Genomic DNA, 18129 nt, shown 5'->3' with positions numbered 1-18129 from the left:
GAGAAGCGTGCCGCATCTGGAAGATCTTCACGTCTTGCCGCATTTCCATCGTTGCAACATTGCTTGTTGTGGAAACGCAACGCATCGTAAGGTACACTGACGTAAAGTGTCGCATTTTAAGAACTGAACAGGACTAAGCTAAAACTACCATCTTAAGGACCGTATTGTGGGTTTTTGTCGTTTATGGTCTTGAGTTAAATCTATAGAAAGAATACTTATTTTTAATATACAACTGTGTGGTGTCCATCTGTAGTGTTGTCACTGGGTTACTGTATGTGGTCACAAATGCTTTACATTCTGCCTCTGAGATAAGCCTGTCTGCTAGTGCCAAGCTACCATGGGGGTGAGCAGGGGTTATTTTAGGAGTGTACCCCCTTACCCTGACTAGAGGCAAGGGTCCCAATTTGTCACAAGTACCTACTTGTGCTAACTAGAGACACCAAAATCTAACAGTGTGTGTTTATCATCTGTGTGGCAATGTGTTTTTGGTGTGTGACTGTTGATACTCTGTGTGACTGTTTTTGATGTGTGACTCTTCATCATCCTTGTAACTGTTTTATTGTGTGACTGTTGATCCTCCGTGTGACCGTTTTTTTGGCGTGTGACTCTTGATCATCTGTATGACATTTTTTGGTGTGTGACGTGATCATCCGTGTGACAGTTTTTGGCATGTGACTGTTGATCATCCGTGTGACAGTTTTTGGCATGTGACTGTTGATCATCCGTGTGACTGTTTTTGGCGTGTGACTGTTGATCATCCGTGTGACTGTTTTTGGTCTGTGACTGTTGATCATCCGTGTGACTGTTTTTGGTCTGTGACTGTTGATCATCCGTGTGACTGTTTTTGGTCTGTGACTGTTGATCATCTGTGTGACTGTTTTTGGCGTGTGACTGTTGATCATCTGTGTGACTGTTTTTGGTCTGTGACTGTTGATCATCCCTGTGACTGTTTTTGGTGAGTGACTGTTGATCATCCGTGTGACGGTGTGTTTTTGGCGAGTGACTATGTTTATGATCTGTGCAGCTGTCCCGTGTGAGCTCTATCTCGCCCCCGGCACCCCCCTCCCCATGGTTTGTTTTACACGGTCTCTCTTGGGAGGGGGTGTGAGGACACAGCAGAGCTGCCCCGAGGGGAGACATGGACACAAAACAACGCATTTCGCTAATGGATCTCACACCGGCTGAGTGTGCACTTTGCTGTGCTCGGAGCCTGGGGCGGGGGAGTCCCTCTGGGTGAGGTCATTTCTGCAGCGAAGGTCTGCAGCACTGCGGGCTGCCCCTCCCCCCCCCCGCCCTGGCTGCATGCCTGTGACTGCCCCCCCCAGCCCTGGCTGCATGCCTGTGACCCCCCCCCCACACACATACAGCCCGGGCTGCATGCCTGTGACCCCCCAGCCCTGGCTGCATGGCTGACACCCCCCCCCCACACACACACACACATACAGCCCTGGCTGCATGCCTGTGACCCCCCCCCCCCACACACATACAACCCTGGCTGCATGCCTGTGACCCCCCACACACACATACAGCCCTGTCTGCATGCCTGTGACCACCCCCACACACATACAGCCCTGGCTGCATGCCTGTGACCCCCCCACGCACATACAGCCCTGTCTGCATGCCTATGACCCCCCCACCACACACACACACACACACACACATACAGCCCTGGCTGCATGCCTGTGACCCCCCCCACGCACATACAGCCCTGTCTGCATGCCTATGACCCCCCCACCACACACACACACACACACACATACAGCCCTGGCTGCATGCCTGTGACCCCCCCCAACCCTGGCTGCATGCCTGTGGCCCCCCCCCCCACACACACACACACACATACATACAGCCCTGTCTGCATGCCTGTGACCCCACAGCCCTGGCTGCATGCCTGTGACCCCCCACACACATACAGCCCTGTCTGCATGCCTGTGACCCCACAGCCCTGGCTGCATGCCTGTGGCCCCCCCCCCACACACACACACACACATACATACAGCCCTGTCTGCATGCCTGTGACCCCACAGCCCTGGCTGCATGCCTATGACCCCCCCCCACACACACACACACACATAGAGCCCTGGCTGCATGCCTGTGACCCCCCCCCCCCCACAGCGCTGGCTGCATGCATGTGACCCCCCCCCAGCCCTGGCTGCATGCCTATGACCCCCCCCCCCCCACACACACACACATACAGCCCTGGCTGGATGCCTGAGACCCCCCAGTCCAGACTGCATGCCTGAGACCCCCCCCCCAGTCCAGGCTGCATGCCTGTGACTCCCCCCAACCCTGGCTGCATGCCGTTGACCGCCCCCCCCCCTCCCCCCCCCCCCTCCCACTCCCCCTCGCAGGCTCCGGGCCCTGCCTCTGCTCCTGTCATGGACGCACATGCTCTGCTGATTGAATCATTGTTCCTCGTGTATCGACGCGTTTCCACTCACAGACCCTGTGATACGCAGGGCCCTCGGCCTGAGAGCCCAGACCACCACAGCCAGCCGCAGCCATTGTAGGAAGAATGCGCGCGCCAGTGTGCAGTGGAGTGGTGGCAAGCAGCCACCACCCTGCAGGTTCTGTTAAATGAAGACAGGCCGCTGTTATTAACACCGAAGTTGAACGTTCTATGCCCGTAGCTTTTCTCTTGTGTTAGAAAGAGCACAGATCTACTTGTGTTCCATGTTTGCTGGAGTTTGCTAATTAACCTCTTAAAAACACATTGCATGTATGGACTGATGTTGCAGTTGTGTTTGTCTAGCGCCTTGTAACCCTGATGCAGCCCCGGAGCACATGTGGGGGGAAACATCATTAACAACGAAGGCAGTACTACGCGTAACGTTTACAACGAGGCACTTACCACGTAAACGTCTTTCCAACGCGTATGCCTTCAACGATCGTATTTACCACGAAAAAAAAAACCGAAGGATTAAAAAGGGGGGTTGGGGGGGGTCTCCCCCCCCATAAAAAAACGATCCCGCCGTGCCGAAAAAAACAGTGTCATAAGAGAGGAAGCGGAATAAACTTCCGCTTCCTCTTTATGACGTAAGAACGACGTGGCAAAGAAGATGAGGGGAAAACGAATTCCGTGGTAACGCATGCGTGGAAAAGGCATGCGTTGCAACGGAATTCGTGGTAACAACATATAACCATAAAAATCAGGAGAATGGGGCCTTGAATCGGGTTACGACATGTATGGGCTTTGGAAGTGTGCTGCTGCAGGATTGGACATTTGAAATGCAAATGCACGTTTTTTTTTTCTTACCTTTCAGAAGCATGGAGCTCAATGGCAGGCAGAGAGAGGGTGATGCAAGTTTTGTGCACTGGCCTGGCAGTGCAGGCCGCCCCCCCTTTCTCCCTTCCCCGTGTGGCAGCCCGGGCTGAAACAACTTCCCAGGCACACACACTGCCGTCCGCCCCCCTAGTACTTCACAGGTCTTTAACAGACAATTCCCTTGTTAATGAGCTTTGTTGGTTTTTCACCCCATCTAGAGCCCCTGCACGTTACACAATCAATACCAGGCCCTGTCAGCTGAAACCAATCGGTGTTTTGCTTGCAGGAATCGGGAGGCGGGAGACTAGCCTTGAAATCGGTAGTCTCACGCCTGAATCGGGAGGGTTGGCATGTCTGCTCCTTGCAGTGTGCTTGGGTGGAGAGCGTGGGCTCACTGTGGGTCTTGAGGGAAGTGTCTGGTGTCACGCGGGCTTGTGAGAGGCGCTTCCATCAGGCGGCCGCCATCTTGCTGCTGCCCAGAGGTGAGCGCTGGGGTGCACAGGGGTGAGCGGTACACACGCGTTCCGAGGGAGAGTACATAACAAAGTTAAATATTGTTTAATACACCTTATGTAATTATCATATTACCGTATATATTGTTCACACCGCAAAGGCAGTTTTTCTCCTGGCATTCTTTCTCAGTTTGCGTAAATGCTGGTAGGTACCTATGCATGAGGAAATCTGTGCACAAAGCACTCTGTATGCAGCAGGCTACCTGTGGTTGGAACGGTGATCTCAAGTTTTTTTGGAAGGCACCCATTGGGTAGTTAGTTACCTGTGTATAAATCCACTTTGGGGTCGGTACTCGGTAGACGTGCATGCTGCAGCCTGTCGGTCGGTACCTGCGCAGGCAGTACTTGTGAAAAGGCACCCCTGCAAGAGGAACAGTGGGTAAGTACTCATGCAGGAGGCACACAGTGGGTGGGTACACATGCAGGTGGCACACAGTGGGGTGGGTACGTGTGCAGGAGGCACACAGTGGGTGGGTACGTGTGCAGGAGGCACACAGTGGGTGGGTACGTGTGCAGGAGGCACACAGTGGGTGGGTACGTGTGCAGGAGGCACACACTGGGGGGTACGCGTGCAGGAGGCACACAGTGGGTGGGTATGCATGCAGGAGGCACACAGTGGGTGGGTCCCCGTGCAGGAGGCACACAGTGGGTGGGTCCCCGTGCAGGAGGCACACAGTGGGGGGTATGCGTGCAGGAGGCACACAGTGGGTGGGTACGCGTGCAGGAGGCACACAGTGGGGGTATGCGTGCAGGAGGCACACAGTGGGTGGGTACGCGTGCAGGAGGCACACAGTGGGAGTGGGTGGGTACGCGTGCAGGAGGCACACAGTGGGTGGGTCCCCGTGCAGGAGGCACACAGTGGGTAGGTACCCGTGCACGTGTTTCGCCCTATGTGGCTGATGGAGCCAGAGCTTTCTCAAGGCTAGTTATTGCATTCTCACATCATAGTATCAATGATGAATTCGTACATGATAAAATTAATTCTGAAGCATTGTGTTTTAAAATCCAATTTTTGATGGTCAAGAGACCAGTCTTCACTCGTCTGGTCCTGGGATAATTCCTCGATGAATAGCCTTGAGAAGCCCTGGAACCATCAGCCACATAGAGCGAAACACGTGTCGGCTGTTCACTTTCTCTAAATATTTGCTTAATGAGAAATAAAAAAACGAGTGAAATGGATGAATAAAGTGGAGAATAAAAAAGAACTATTGTCACTCAAATCACCCAGGATTTAAGAGTGTTATTTGAATAAGGACTTATCCTTTAAACAACATGTATTTCATTGGAAGTGAGGAACGCCTGCTCACAACCCTTCCCTCAATTGCTTACTTAAGGCTGTAAAGGTTCAGAGCCTTGAGAGAAAGTTCCTCTGATAAAAATAGGGATTCATATCCAGGATCAGGATCTCTGCCCCGTTCATCCTTTTCTCAACACAGTGGGTGTGTGCCTGTGCAGGAGGCACACATTGGGTAGGCACCCGTGCAGGAGGCGTACAGTGGGTAGGTTCCCATGCAAGAGGCCCACTGTGGGTAGGTACCCTTGCTGGAGGCGTACAGTGGGTAGGTACCCGTGCAAGAGGCCCACTGTGGGTAGGTACCCGTGCAGGAGTCACACAGTGGGCAAGCACACATGCAGGAGGCACACAGTGGGCAGGCACACGTGCAGGAGGCACACAGTGGGCAGGCACACATGCAGGAGGCACACAGTGGGCAGGCACACGTGCAGGAGGCACACAGTGGGTAGGCTCCCATGCAGGAGGCACACAGTGGGTAGGCTCCCATGCAGGAGGCACACAGTGGGTAGGTAGCAGTGCAGGAGGCACACAGTGGGTAGGCTCACATGCAGGAGGCACACAGTGGGTAGGCTCCCATGCAGGAGGCACACAGTGGGTAGGCTCCCATGCAGGAGGCACACAGTGGGTAGGCTCCCATGCAGGAGGCACACAGTGGGTAGGTAGCAGTGCAGGAGGCACACAGTGGGTAGGCTCCCATGCAGGTACCCGTGCAGGAGGCACACAGTAGGTAGGTACCTATGCAGGAAGTAGTCTGTGGTTAGGTCCTGATGCATGATAAAGCCTGTGCATACGTACTGTTGCTGGAAACCGTGTGGGTAGGTGTGTGTGCAGGCGGTGGCCTGTGGGCGGGTTCGTGTGCAGGAGGCACTCTGAGTGGCTATCAGTGCAGGTGGAACCCTGCGAGTGGGCACCTGTGCGGGTGACCTCTACACCCTGTGATGTGTGCCATTGCAGGTAGGTATCTGTGCAGTAAGCACCCTTGGGCATGTAGTTGTGCAGGTGAACACCTTTGGTTGGTACCCCTGCTGGTGGCAGGCTTTGGGTAGGTACACGTGCAGGAGGCACTCAGTAGGTAGGTACCTACGCAGCAGGCGACCTGCGTTCGGCGCCCGAGTAGGACAAATACATGGTCAGGAGCCTGTGCCACAGGGTGTCTGGAGGGTAGATAACTGTATAGTACATATCTGTGGATGCAGAAACCACTTGTGACTAGATATCGGTGAGGGTGGCACCCTCACAGTGGGCACTTGTGCAGGAAGCATCATGTCGCAGGCGCCTTGTGGGCAGGTAAGTCTTAAGGGGGTGCCTTGTGGGTAAGTACTTGTGCAGGTGGTACCCTCTGGGTAGGTACCAGTGCAGGTGACTCCTTTTGGGTAGGTAGGTCTTCAGGGGTGCCTTGTGGGTAAGTACCTGTGCATGGAGCACCTTGTATCCAGGTGCCTTGTGGGTAGGTATCTCGTCAGGGGGCACCTTGTAGGTAAGTACTTATACAAGGGGCTACCCTGTTGGTAGATACTCTTTCAGGAGATGGTAGATGTGCCCTGTGCAGGAAGCACCCTGTGGGTACGTGAGTTGGTGGTTTTATGCAGGTGCCACCTTGTGGGTCGATGCCTGTTCAGGGGACTGGTAGTGGGTACGCACATGCGCAGGAGGCACTCGGTGGGTACCTTTGCAGGTGGCATCCTGAGGATAGGTACCTGTGCATTAAGCATGGCATCTTAAAGGGATGTTTTGCCGCTACCCGTCGCTCTTTAACCCCTTGCATGCTGATGACGGCCCCCAGCCGTCATGCACAACGTGCTTGTGTGCTGATGACGGTTGGGGGCCGTCATGACCGCACCCGCGATCGGAATGTGCCGCACAGGCGCAGAATCGCGGCAGCATGCAAGGGGTTAAGGCAGCATGACTAGATTTTGGAAGCTCAGTTCACCCAGCCTTCCTCACCCCACCCTGGCATGGCATCAAGTACACTGGCTGCTTCCATGCACGTGGTGGTGTAATAAATTGGAGTGTATCGATCCTCAGACCCGAGGGCTCGGCCGTGGCTCTGAATGTTTAATTTTCATGACTCTTTCTGTATATGTATTTTATGGCTCCGGGACAGGCCCCGAGGTTCCATTGATGAGTAGGATATTGTGATGAACGTCCCTTTGGTGCCACAGCCACAGCCACCCTGAGGCTGGGAGGTGGAGATCAGAGCCGGGGCGCCTCGAGGCCTGTCTGGAGACACAACCGTGCACCTGGGCCCGAGGCGCAGCTTAGTCAGTGAGATTCAGGGCATGTGAACAGTGGCGGCTGGCATCTACGGGGAGGAGGGAACGGAAGAACATCAAACACCTACAGGAACACGACGTCCTCCGCTCCGGGCTTCTTCTTTCACCCACGGAGGAACTGGATGTAGCAACTCCCTTGACCAATCCTGACACTGCTCACATGCTGGTAACCAGCATGTGAGCAGCGCCCTGATTGGAGGGAGCGGCCTCACTCGGCGGTCCCCAGCGCTCTGGAGGCCTGCCCTTGCTCTCAAGCCGTACAAAAGGGGGTGGTGATGGGCGGAGCATCTGAATCAATCAAACACTCACACCCAGTCAAAAGATCTAGGTTGAATCCATCACCGTTCTTTAGCCCACTCTGCCACCCCAGTTCAGACAGGCTTGTCTTAAGACAGCTAGGTTGAGCGGTTTAAAGTGCGCCTCTCTGGCTGGCTGTCGCAAGCCGGCCGGCCAAAGAGACATGCGCACTTCAAACAGTGCAAAGGCAGCCCTCTGCCCACCCCTCCTCCCTGCTCAACCGGCAGGCCACGCCCGTCCTGGCACTCGGTTCAGAATGGGAAGCTAAAAAACAAAATGGTAATAAATTACCATATTATTTTTCATCTCTGGGACTTTGGAGGGCATTTAAGTGGGGTGACGCTCCTCTGCTCCAACGGAAGAGGTGCCAGAACTAAAAAGCAGTGGGGTGCAGGGTGGAGCGTGAGAAGACCAAGGTTCGTATAGACTGTTTCCACGAGGAACAGGGTCACACTGATTTGCTTTAGGTGGGCCTCTATCTAGAGTGGCACAGTGGTCAAAAAAGATGGTCCCGAATGCTACTGTGAGCAATTGCCATAGGTTCGACTATTGCAAGTATTAATTCCATCACCTTTGGGTGTTTGACTGCCAGTAAACCTGAGGCTGGTGCAGCTTTCCAAGTCTACGAGGGCCAAAGCTTGTCCGTTCCAATAAGTGGTGCATTTGCACCCATTCAAGGAGCACTTCTGTGGGTGCAGCTTTACTATTTATTTGGTAAACTAGTCACTTTATCGGCCTGGATCTCAAAGGTAACTTGCACGTTTGAGTAAGTGTACTACTTTTGATTAACTGTTCACAAAACCTGTGTGTATATTTACTCCAAAGGCGTTTCAATGGTTTCTACAGGAAGGTTCAGGAGGTCTCTTCCTGGACATTAATGCCTTAAATCGGTTTTAGGAGAGGCTATCCTCGAGGTATTAAACCTTTTATACTTCACTTTGTAAGCAATACTTCTGTATGAGACTGCCTCCTCCTTTTTATTTATCCACAAATATCATACTTCATGCTGGATGGTCATTTCCAATGTCATTCTTTATTGATATATTTTTATTGATCCATTTCTAATTTTTATATATAAAACCACTGGGGTGCGCAGGATTTTTTTTTTTAATTGTGCTGCATTTTGAGAAGGTATAGCTTTACTTGTGTTGCAGTGGGGGGAGTAAAGGAGGTGGTCTGTACTTGTGCGTGAGCTGGAGACGGTACCGGAGGTTGTTCTTGTGTTGGAGCTGTGCAGCAGGTGGTCTGTATTTGTGCTGGAGCTCATAGACAATGCAGGAGGCGTTCTGTACTTCTATTGAAACTGGGGGCGTAAAGGAGGTGGTCTGTAATTGTGCAGAAGCTGGGGGAAATGCAGGAGGAAGTCTGTGCTTATGTTGTAGCTTCACGAGGTGATCTGTACTAGTTTTGGAGCCGGGTGAGGTACAGGAAGTAGTCTGTACTAATTGTCAAGTCCACTTCCTGACTTGGTGCAATGAATTTTCCTACCCACCCTCTGGTGCAGGAACCACTGGTGCACCAACCACTGGTGCACCAACCACTGGTGCACCAACCACTGGTGCACCATCAGACCTCATGCATTCCCATGACCCCCAATGCAGGTTGCACCACATTTGAGGGTGGTCACAATGAGTACCAGTCTCTCCTAGTTCATTAGTGCACCAGGTGTTCTTTCACCACCACAGGGGTCACACAAAGATTCACTATGGACATAGTACAGTCGTGCACCTGTGTGTCCGGCACCACTGCAAGACGTGGACAGGATGATTCAGAGAGTTTACTAGTACACCAGTGGTTACCACAACACAGCAGACACTGGACACAGTGAATCACAGGGTCTCCTCGTAGACTTGTGCACCAGTAGTTCCTGCACCACTACAGGTGGCGGACACCGTGACTCACAGGGTCTCCTTGTACACCACCACACCACGAGTTACTGCACCACATAGTCGAAGGACACCCTGAAACAGAGGGTTCAAGTACATTACTAAAGTGATGGCTCTTGCACCACAGGAGAGATCAGACACAATGACTGACAGATCTTGTAGGAGCAAAAGGGTACCCCAAAATTTGAGACACCCCAAAATTGACCTCATTCAGGTTTCCCACCATTTACTGGATCAGAGACTGTGTTAAACCTCAATTTTATGAGGCCCCATGTCCCCCACGTTAAGGCAGCTCCTAAAACACCAAAACCAGTAAAAATACAGTACATTAATAATTTGGGATTGAATGAGCCCAAACAATAATTGAGTTCTAGATTAATGAAAGTAAAAGGGCTTCAGTACAGAATTTAACAAGCATTTACAATGCAACGGTTACGCCTTTGACAAAGTTAGAGCTATTGGCATTGTAAATGACAAATTGTTTATTTATGTGTTGGTTTTGAAAACAGATAAATAAATGGCATTGTCATTTACAATGTCAATAGCTTAATCTTTTGCAAATGCGAGACCTATTGCATTTGCATCCACACACACACACGGCCACACGCACACAGAGCCACACACACACACACACACACACAGAGCTCGCCCCCCCCCGTACGTTCCTAAGAGAAGACCAAAACATGCCAGAGAAGTCTATAACATCACTGGTACTCGGTATTGGTAAGTGGTAACAAACCCAAATTCTAGGGTCAAAAGTAACAGAAGGCAGACAAATCACTGTTTTACTATGAATGTGTATAGTCGAAAAACACAGTGTGTAGTGAAATTTCAATGGTTAAGATGTGGTGTAGAGAGGACTAGGCAGAATGGGGTGCACACAAACTAAAACAAAGGTGCTTATTAGGGAAAGGTTGTGTGTGAACACATGTACAAATGTGCACTACAATTAGTATAGGTGATAGCAGATGGCGCGCTGAAGAGCTCATGGGCGCCTATCAACTGTGGAGATAATGCGGAGCCGTAGGGCATGGGCACTCACTGGACATCTGGAAGTATGCCACCCTTCTGTATTGTAGTCATATTTATCGTTAGCACCTACTGACGAGGCGTCAAAGCGCTTTGCGAACGGGTAGCACGCTGCTTAAAACGTTAGTCTAAGTGATGCATGAGTTGTAACTAAGATAATGACGACTCCTTAAACTACTGTGAAAAGGATCATCAGCGGGTAATGGAGGCGATGAATTGTGTATGCCCCCACAGAAACCAGCGCCAAGTGATGGATATAACACAGATATAAGTGTAAGCTCCGAGGTGTGGGCTGATAAGTGTAGGAGAGTAGGGTCTGCTGTCCTATGGTCACCCCAAATTTTTGCTTTTTGCTTCACTGGTTTATGACTTAATGTGGCTGTGGGCCTGCTAATCAGACCCACAGCCTGCTGTTCTCTCTCTAAATTGTTACCCATGTACTTTAGGTGCATAACGACATTGGAACTGGTTCACCTCTTTGGCCCCTGTAACAGTGTACCCAGGTACCCAGGGCATAGGTGCTTCCAAGGCCTACCAGGGGCTGCAGCATGTATTATGCCACCCCTGGCCTCCATATTTGACACAACTGGCTGGGTAAGTCGGTGTAACCACCCCTTACTTAGGTGTAGTATGCCTATACCTAACCTAAAATGGACACATATGTTCCTATCAGTCACTCCTATGGAAGGCCTCATCAATCCTGGAGGCAGAGTGCTTGGAAATATGTGAGATGGTGCTCTGGCATGAGCTGAGCCTGTCTGCAGCTTTCGGAACCATGTCCTTTAGCTGTTTCATGATATTGCCATACCATATACTCTTAAGTGCATTATGAACCTCGCGGTTAAATGCTATCTTGGGTTTGGCTTTATCAAAACATGTCGAGTAAGGTGTCATACGAATTGGAATACTACCCCCTCGCCAGTTCTGGATGCGGGGGTAGCATTCCACCCTTCTAGAGGGACACGACATGTACCTAGCCTGAACCCCGGTTAAAGTTAAACAGAGCCTCAGCATCACAAAATGGATGCTGCCACCACAGACACAAGTCTGACCTCCTGCTGCTGGGAGTCCTTCCAGCGAGGGCAGCTTGGACAAAGGGTTTCCTGCCTGGGGAGGTGCTAGCACCACTCCAGACAGGATTTTGTGTATTGGGTAGGACAGGGCTGAATAGAATCAGACATGCCTGGGGCACACAAGGTGTCCCTGTGCATAGGCCAGTTCAAACCGGTGCTGGGGCTTTCCAGCCCCAGTCCTGGCGCGAAACTGGACAAAGGAAAGGGGGTGTAACCACCCCCCTTCCTGGTTCCACCCAGAGGAGGGACCTACTAGGTGATCCGGCCCCCCAGATTCGAATAAGAGTGGGAGCTGTGTCCTGAGACTTCAGATCATCCTGAATCAACTTGAAATACAGAAGAAGACTGGATTTCGACATTCTGCTGCACAGAAGACGGAAGAGAATCTCCCTTGTGGCCAAGGAGTGACCACCCTGTGAACACAGGCACCAACCAGCAACTCGACGTCTGCTTTGCCGCCGCCTCCCGCCCGAGCCTAGAGCCTGACAAGACCCAGACTCCCAGACTTCTCACAGCCCGATCCACAGTCCCTGCAAAGAAGGGACCCGTGGAGGCACCGAGAGACGTGGGACCGGACCTCTTGAAAGACCCCCGAGAAGCTGACTGCGCAGCACCTGAGGCACCCTCGACGCTGTGCTTTGGGGTTTGAGAAGCCCCAACCTCGAGCAGCCCTTGCACCGAAGATCAGCCCCCCAGCATCTCCACGATCTGCGTGGGGCCCTTTTGCACCGTGCCACTCGACGCGCCATCCCGGCCACTTGCCTCGTGGCTAGCGGCCATCTTGGCGACGAAAACGACGAACTACACCGCTGATCTGGTTGCTCCAGATTGGCCCTTGCTCCCCTGAAAAGGAGCACCCGCTCTGACCTTGCTGGTCCGAGTGAGAAGCTTGAATCACTTCCTGCGTGGCTTGCTTTAGCCAAGGCCTGTTTGCTCCAATCAAGTTGCCGACACCGCCATCAGCGAGAGCCTACGTGGGACAGCTCGTGACCGACTCCTGGACGTCCTTGACCTCTTTGTGTCCACGTGGCTTCAGAGACAATCTTCACGACATCACCTGTTTGCACCCGACATCGCCTGGTTCCGTCCTGGTTCCACGGTAGTCACTGGCTAGTGACTTTGAACATTGTCCCCTCTGCTTTCAGGTCTTCACCTCTTCAGATCCACCCTTGGATCCACCGGAACTCTTCACATCGAGCCGCCTGCAGCATCTTCAGCTCCAAGCACCATCGACCTGCGTGACGAAACCCGACACTACTTCGACCCTGTGCACCCGCTTCCTGTGGGTGAGGTAACTCAGCAACGCTGGTGTTCCCACACTGGTATACACCTCTAGTGTCTGTGTCTAAAGTTTCATCCTTCTAGGTCACTCGGAAGGTTCCTTAACTAACTTTGTAAATTTTACGCACCATTGACATTGCATTGGTAAAGCGTGCACTTTCCGCACTGCACCCGAGTCCCGCGGGCCTTTCCCGACTTCTTCACTGCTAGTCCCGAACAGCTCCAGCGATTCCCCAGGCCCTAGGCCTCTTCACTTTCCCTATAGTGGTTCTTATACCACTATTTTAGTATATGGTTTAGGTGGCCCCTAGGGCTCATCCATAATTGTGCAACTTTTGTATATTTAAACTGTGTTTTGTTTTAACGCATTTGCTTCTGTGCTCATAAAGAGTATCAGGGATATTTGTAGAAATAAATCTATATATATTTTCAATATATATCTGTGTGGTGTCCTTTCATTTGGTATTCAAGGGGATTGTGTATGGTAAAACAGCTTGCTTCACATGCCTTTACAGAGTTTAGCCTAAGACTGCTTAGTCCATGCTACCCCTAGGATAGCTTGTCTATAAGGTTGACTTTACAACCTGCACCATAAGGGTTGCTTGGCATGGTACAAGGTGATCACTAGAACTAGTGAGCATCATATACCAGGCCAACTTCTCACAATAAGGAGCTGTGCATATACCTTATGGACTGGTGCCTCACAAAGTGCGGCTCACTTTCTATTTTATCGAACTACTTTGCATTACTCAGACAAGGTCCAGATTGCCACCAGATAGGCTTCTTTTACACAGCCTTGTAGCAAGACCCTTCATTGTACTGCTCCCCCCCCCTCGTAACACTTGTCTTTATGACTAATGCTCACAGTGCCATGGGTGGCTCTCGTTCTATAGCCCACCTCCACACAGCAACTACCAATGCTTGAACCTCTCCGAGTCCTTAGCTGATACCCTACTACTTGGTTGGCACCCAGATTTTTGCCACACTATTGCTGCTGTTGTCCCCAACTCCAACACTATTTCTGCGTGTCTACCTGCCCCCAAAGATTGTTCCCCAAAAGGTATAAAAGACTCCTCACGCCAATTGGTACTGCTGGAACTACAACTCCCAGAATGCACCAAATGTACAAGAGTATAAAAGTCCTTCATTCCATTTCAGAGATAGATTCTGGTGTTCCAACAATGCACTGTGAGCCCCAACACTCTTGGAATCCCTCTCACCTTGAAGTAGGCCACCTGCAGGTAGTTGTAGGGGCTCCTCTTGGTGAACTCGAGCTCCAGCTCCTCAGCGATCTGGTAGAGGCTCGTGGGGGCCCGAGCAGCCGCAGCTCGCAAGTCTTCAGGCAGTCGGCCCGGTGCAGCACGGAGTGGAAGAAGCGCAGGTCCTTCAGGGGTCGGGGGTCTTCCGGGGGGCCAGGCTCGATCAGACCCTCGCAGTGCCGCCGGCACCATGCCCGGTGTGTGCGCGTGGCCGCCCGGCTCCGCAGCGCCCTCTCCATGTGCAGGATGACCGAGGTCCAGTCCCCCCGGTAGTACGCCTCCACCCCGCTGTCGTAGAGCCGATCGTACGGCTCCAGGGGGCCCTCGGCCGCCGGCAGCGGGGGCAGCACCAGCAGAAAGGCGAGCAGCACCAGTGGAGCCATGATCAGGGTGTTTAAAGGGAGGCTGCTGCTGCTAGTTAAGTCTGCTGAACTTGCCAACCGAGGCACAGCATCCAGGAGTAGAGCACTGGCAGAGCAGTACCCGCTGAGCTGGCAGCAGGAGCAAAACTACAACTGTACTGGTGATCACCACTAGATGGCACCACTGCAAGGACTTCGACATGGAGGCCATCTTGGATTGGGGTCTGTGCTCGTTCTAGGCCAAAATAGCTTAGTTTGGACAGCCAATCTGTCGTGCCCAGTTAAAACTTGTCGGTCCCGTGGATTTAACGGCAGCCCGTTGGCTGGATAAACGAAACGTTCAACCTCAGGGCGTAATGCCAGCTTTCAATGTATTTTACTTCGAATGGAGCTGTGGCATCATCAATTAAACAAGTCCTTTCTTTGTTACTCTCGTTTTTGTTTGTCTTTTTTTAAACATGCTAAGTAAAGTTATTTATGAATTCAATTCATTATGGCTGCTTCCATGTTATGATTCACAGGTAAACCTTTTACTTTCCTTCATACGAAGTAGAGGGTATTATGGTGTATTGCATAGACTTATGGAATGCATTATGTTGACGGTAAAATAAGCCCAAACCTGATCGGTAGGCTCAGGCAAAAACAAGTCAGGTCCCGGGCCGGCAGCCAATCACAGCGCGGCCCGGGGAATGACGTCACGGGGGTGTCCCGGCCGGCAGATTCGGGGGCGTGTTTTTCGTGCTCTCCCCTTCCCATTGGCTGGAAGGTAAAATTCCAGCCAATGGGAAGAGGAGAGGGCGGGACTTAAAAAAACACACGGAAACGCCCCCGAATCGCGTTTTCACGGGGAAAGCGTGATTGACAGCCAATCTCTTCCAATGGCTAGCCTCCATTTACGGAGCTAGCCAATGGAAGACAGAGGCGGGAGCAAAGCCCCATATGTAGGACATAAGATTTCGCCCTGGGCGGAGCACTGCTTACGCAGTGCTACGGCCAGGGCGAAACCTAAAAATATGAGGAACTGAGTCAATGCCATGAAGGCTCTTAAATGCAGAGTATGTAAAATCAGAAAACAAGTCTCAGTGGGCAACACAATCCGAAGAGAATCAGGCAGCATCCGAGTAGAACAGGGGAGTCTTCTGGCACCAACACACATTAGAGGGTTTTAATACACAATTATTGCATAGAAAAAGGGAATTTTTGCCGATTCATCGTTTTGTGAGTGAATGTATCCTTTCTCCAGCAAATCAGAGCACATGAAAAAAAACCATCACATTGTCTTAACAGCTAAACACTAACCTAGTTAATGAGTAATTATTCAGCGTCCCCTATATTGCTAATATCATCCGGCGATGCTCAAACACATCAAGATACAAGGACACGTTATGTGAAAGAATAGGTCTCCGTGAAGAAAGCCTGTTGCAAATTACATTCAAACTAGAGAAAGTGATACACTGATTTGAGGGCTTCGTCTTCTCTGCATTCTCCATTGGACGGGGCACTTGACAGGGGTGTCCACTGTCCCGTATCTTTTTGCTCTAGCAATGGAACCCTTGACAGCATGGGTGCGGATGGACGCTCAGGTTTGCAGTTTTGAATGGGCATGCAGACTCTCATCGCATCGCCCTGTATGCAGATGATGTTTTGTTTTTTCTTACCAACCTAGACCTCTTGTTGCGCATCATTCAGATTATTGGAGAAACATCCGGTTTTTATATGAACCCTCGGAAATCCACTCTATGGGTATTGGGAGGTCGGGGGGAGCTCGGTTCTTGGGCATCGTCGGTAAAGGTGGTGTATGGGGGCATGACATTTTTGGGGGCGTACTTGTCTGGCTCCCCCACCACGGCATGGGAGTGGAACCTTGCACCGGTATGGGAGCGTGTGCGTGAGGATATTAAGACCTGGTCCTACATGCTACTGAACATCTACGGCCAGTCAGCCATTTTCAAGATGGTAGCACTCCCACGACTTTTGTATCAATTACAGAATCATCCTTACCCGATTTCCCTACGGTGGTTCTGGCAGGTGAATTCTGTCCTGGGACCGTTTCTTTGGGATGGTGGCGCAGTGAGGGTGGCAATCCGGACGTGTTTTCTATCCATGTATTACGGGGGGCTGGCCACCTCCGATATTTGGTCTTATTATGTAGCATCGCATCTACTTCTCTTAAACGAGTGGTGGTATGGGGATAGGGCCCGGCATATGCATATGCCGTGGAGCGACGTTTCATGGGCGATCGGTCCCTCCATGTTCTTCTTTATTCCGCTCCGCTGAGGCGCCCTCTTCCATCTGCCTCTCGGATTGTTTTTCAGCTTTGGAGGCAGGCGTTGCTGAGGATGGGCTGGTGGAACAGATTGACTCGGGAGACCCTATTATGGCACAATGGCTGCTTTCCACAGTTGCTGAGCCTCCCCGGGTTTTGAGACTGGGACAGTATTGGGATATCTACTCTGGGGGACGTTATGCCGGGCACGATTTTAAAATCCTTCCAAGACATCCAGAGGGATTAGCAGATGCCAAAGACGCAATTCTTTAAATATTTGCAATTTAGCCATGCAATTTCCCCCAGCTTGGAGGGTCTGGACTCGTGCCGGAGTTCAGCCCAAAAGAGGCTAAGATATTTACGGGGGACCTTCTAGACCATAAGATTTCTAAAATCTATCAATTACTGGTCACGCACTGTTCCCCCCTCATTGCAGCGTTTGAGGGAGGCCTGGGAGGGAGATGTGGGTCAGATGGAGGAAGAGGACTGGACGGAAGCCTTGGCTACCCTGCGAGGAGCGACCATTGCAATGAGCCTGCGGTTGATTCAGTTCAAATACCTCTATCGGGTTTACTTTACCAGGGTTAGGCTCTGGAGGGCGGGCCTGGTGGCTTCCCCGGTGTGTCTCCGTTGAGGGGACCCTGTTGCACACTATATGGCACTGCATAGCGGTAGCACGATTCTGGAGGGGGGTTTTGACTTGTCTCTCTGAAGCATTGGGGTGGGAGTTCCCTAGTTCACCGAAGCTTGTCCTCCTTCATGTGATGGAATGGATCGGGGCAGTATTTATAAGAGACATCTCATTATCCTTGTCTTTTTTTTAGCGAAGAGGGGCATAGCTAGAGCCTGGAAGGCGGTGGTTGTCCCTTATGTTTCGACTTGGAACAATGTGCTGGACTTCTTTATGGGTCTTGAAGTTCCTATCTTTGAAGCTAGAGGGTGCCGCCGGAAACATTATAAAATCTGGAAGCGCTGGGCGGATTATCGGGGTTTGGAGCTAGAGCCGCCGCAAGGGGGCCGGGACCCGGGGTAGCCTGTTGACCTCTCACATACCTTACGCTTTTCTCCTGAGTGGCTTGCGTGTACTCGGCGGGAGGTCATTGAGTTAAAGTGTAGATTAATGGCAGTCTGGGTCAGTGTTATATTGTTCCGGAATAAGGAGTAGGCACACTGGGGGGTGGGGAGGGAGGGGGGGATGTTGGTTGTTTTGCATGGATTGATTTTATATGTATTGCCTTTCATATTTTCCTTTAAATAAATGAGTAAAATCGTCAAAGTCCAACTTTTGTATCTTATATGCGGCAGTTGTCTCTGGGACTCCGAGATCTGCAT

At 51.6% G+C, this 18129-nt stretch overlaps 1 protein-coding gene across 1 annotated transcript in view; it reads left to right on the top strand.

Moving 5' to 3' along the window:
• The window catches only part of LOC144762258 (calpain-1 catalytic subunit-like), a 434899-nt gene that overhangs the window by 109546 nt on the left and 307224 nt on the right, over positions 1-18129 (top strand). The window lies entirely within an intron of this gene.

Source organism: Lissotriton helveticus, chromosome 6, assembly GCF_964261635.1.
Source record: "Lissotriton helveticus chromosome 6, aLisHel1.1, whole genome shotgun sequence".
NCBI classification, from domain to species: domain Eukaryota; kingdom Metazoa; phylum Chordata; class Amphibia; order Caudata; family Salamandridae; genus Lissotriton; species Lissotriton helveticus.
The sequence above is the reverse complement of the archived record's forward strand: the minus strand, read 5'-3'. Positions and strand labels throughout refer to the sequence as shown.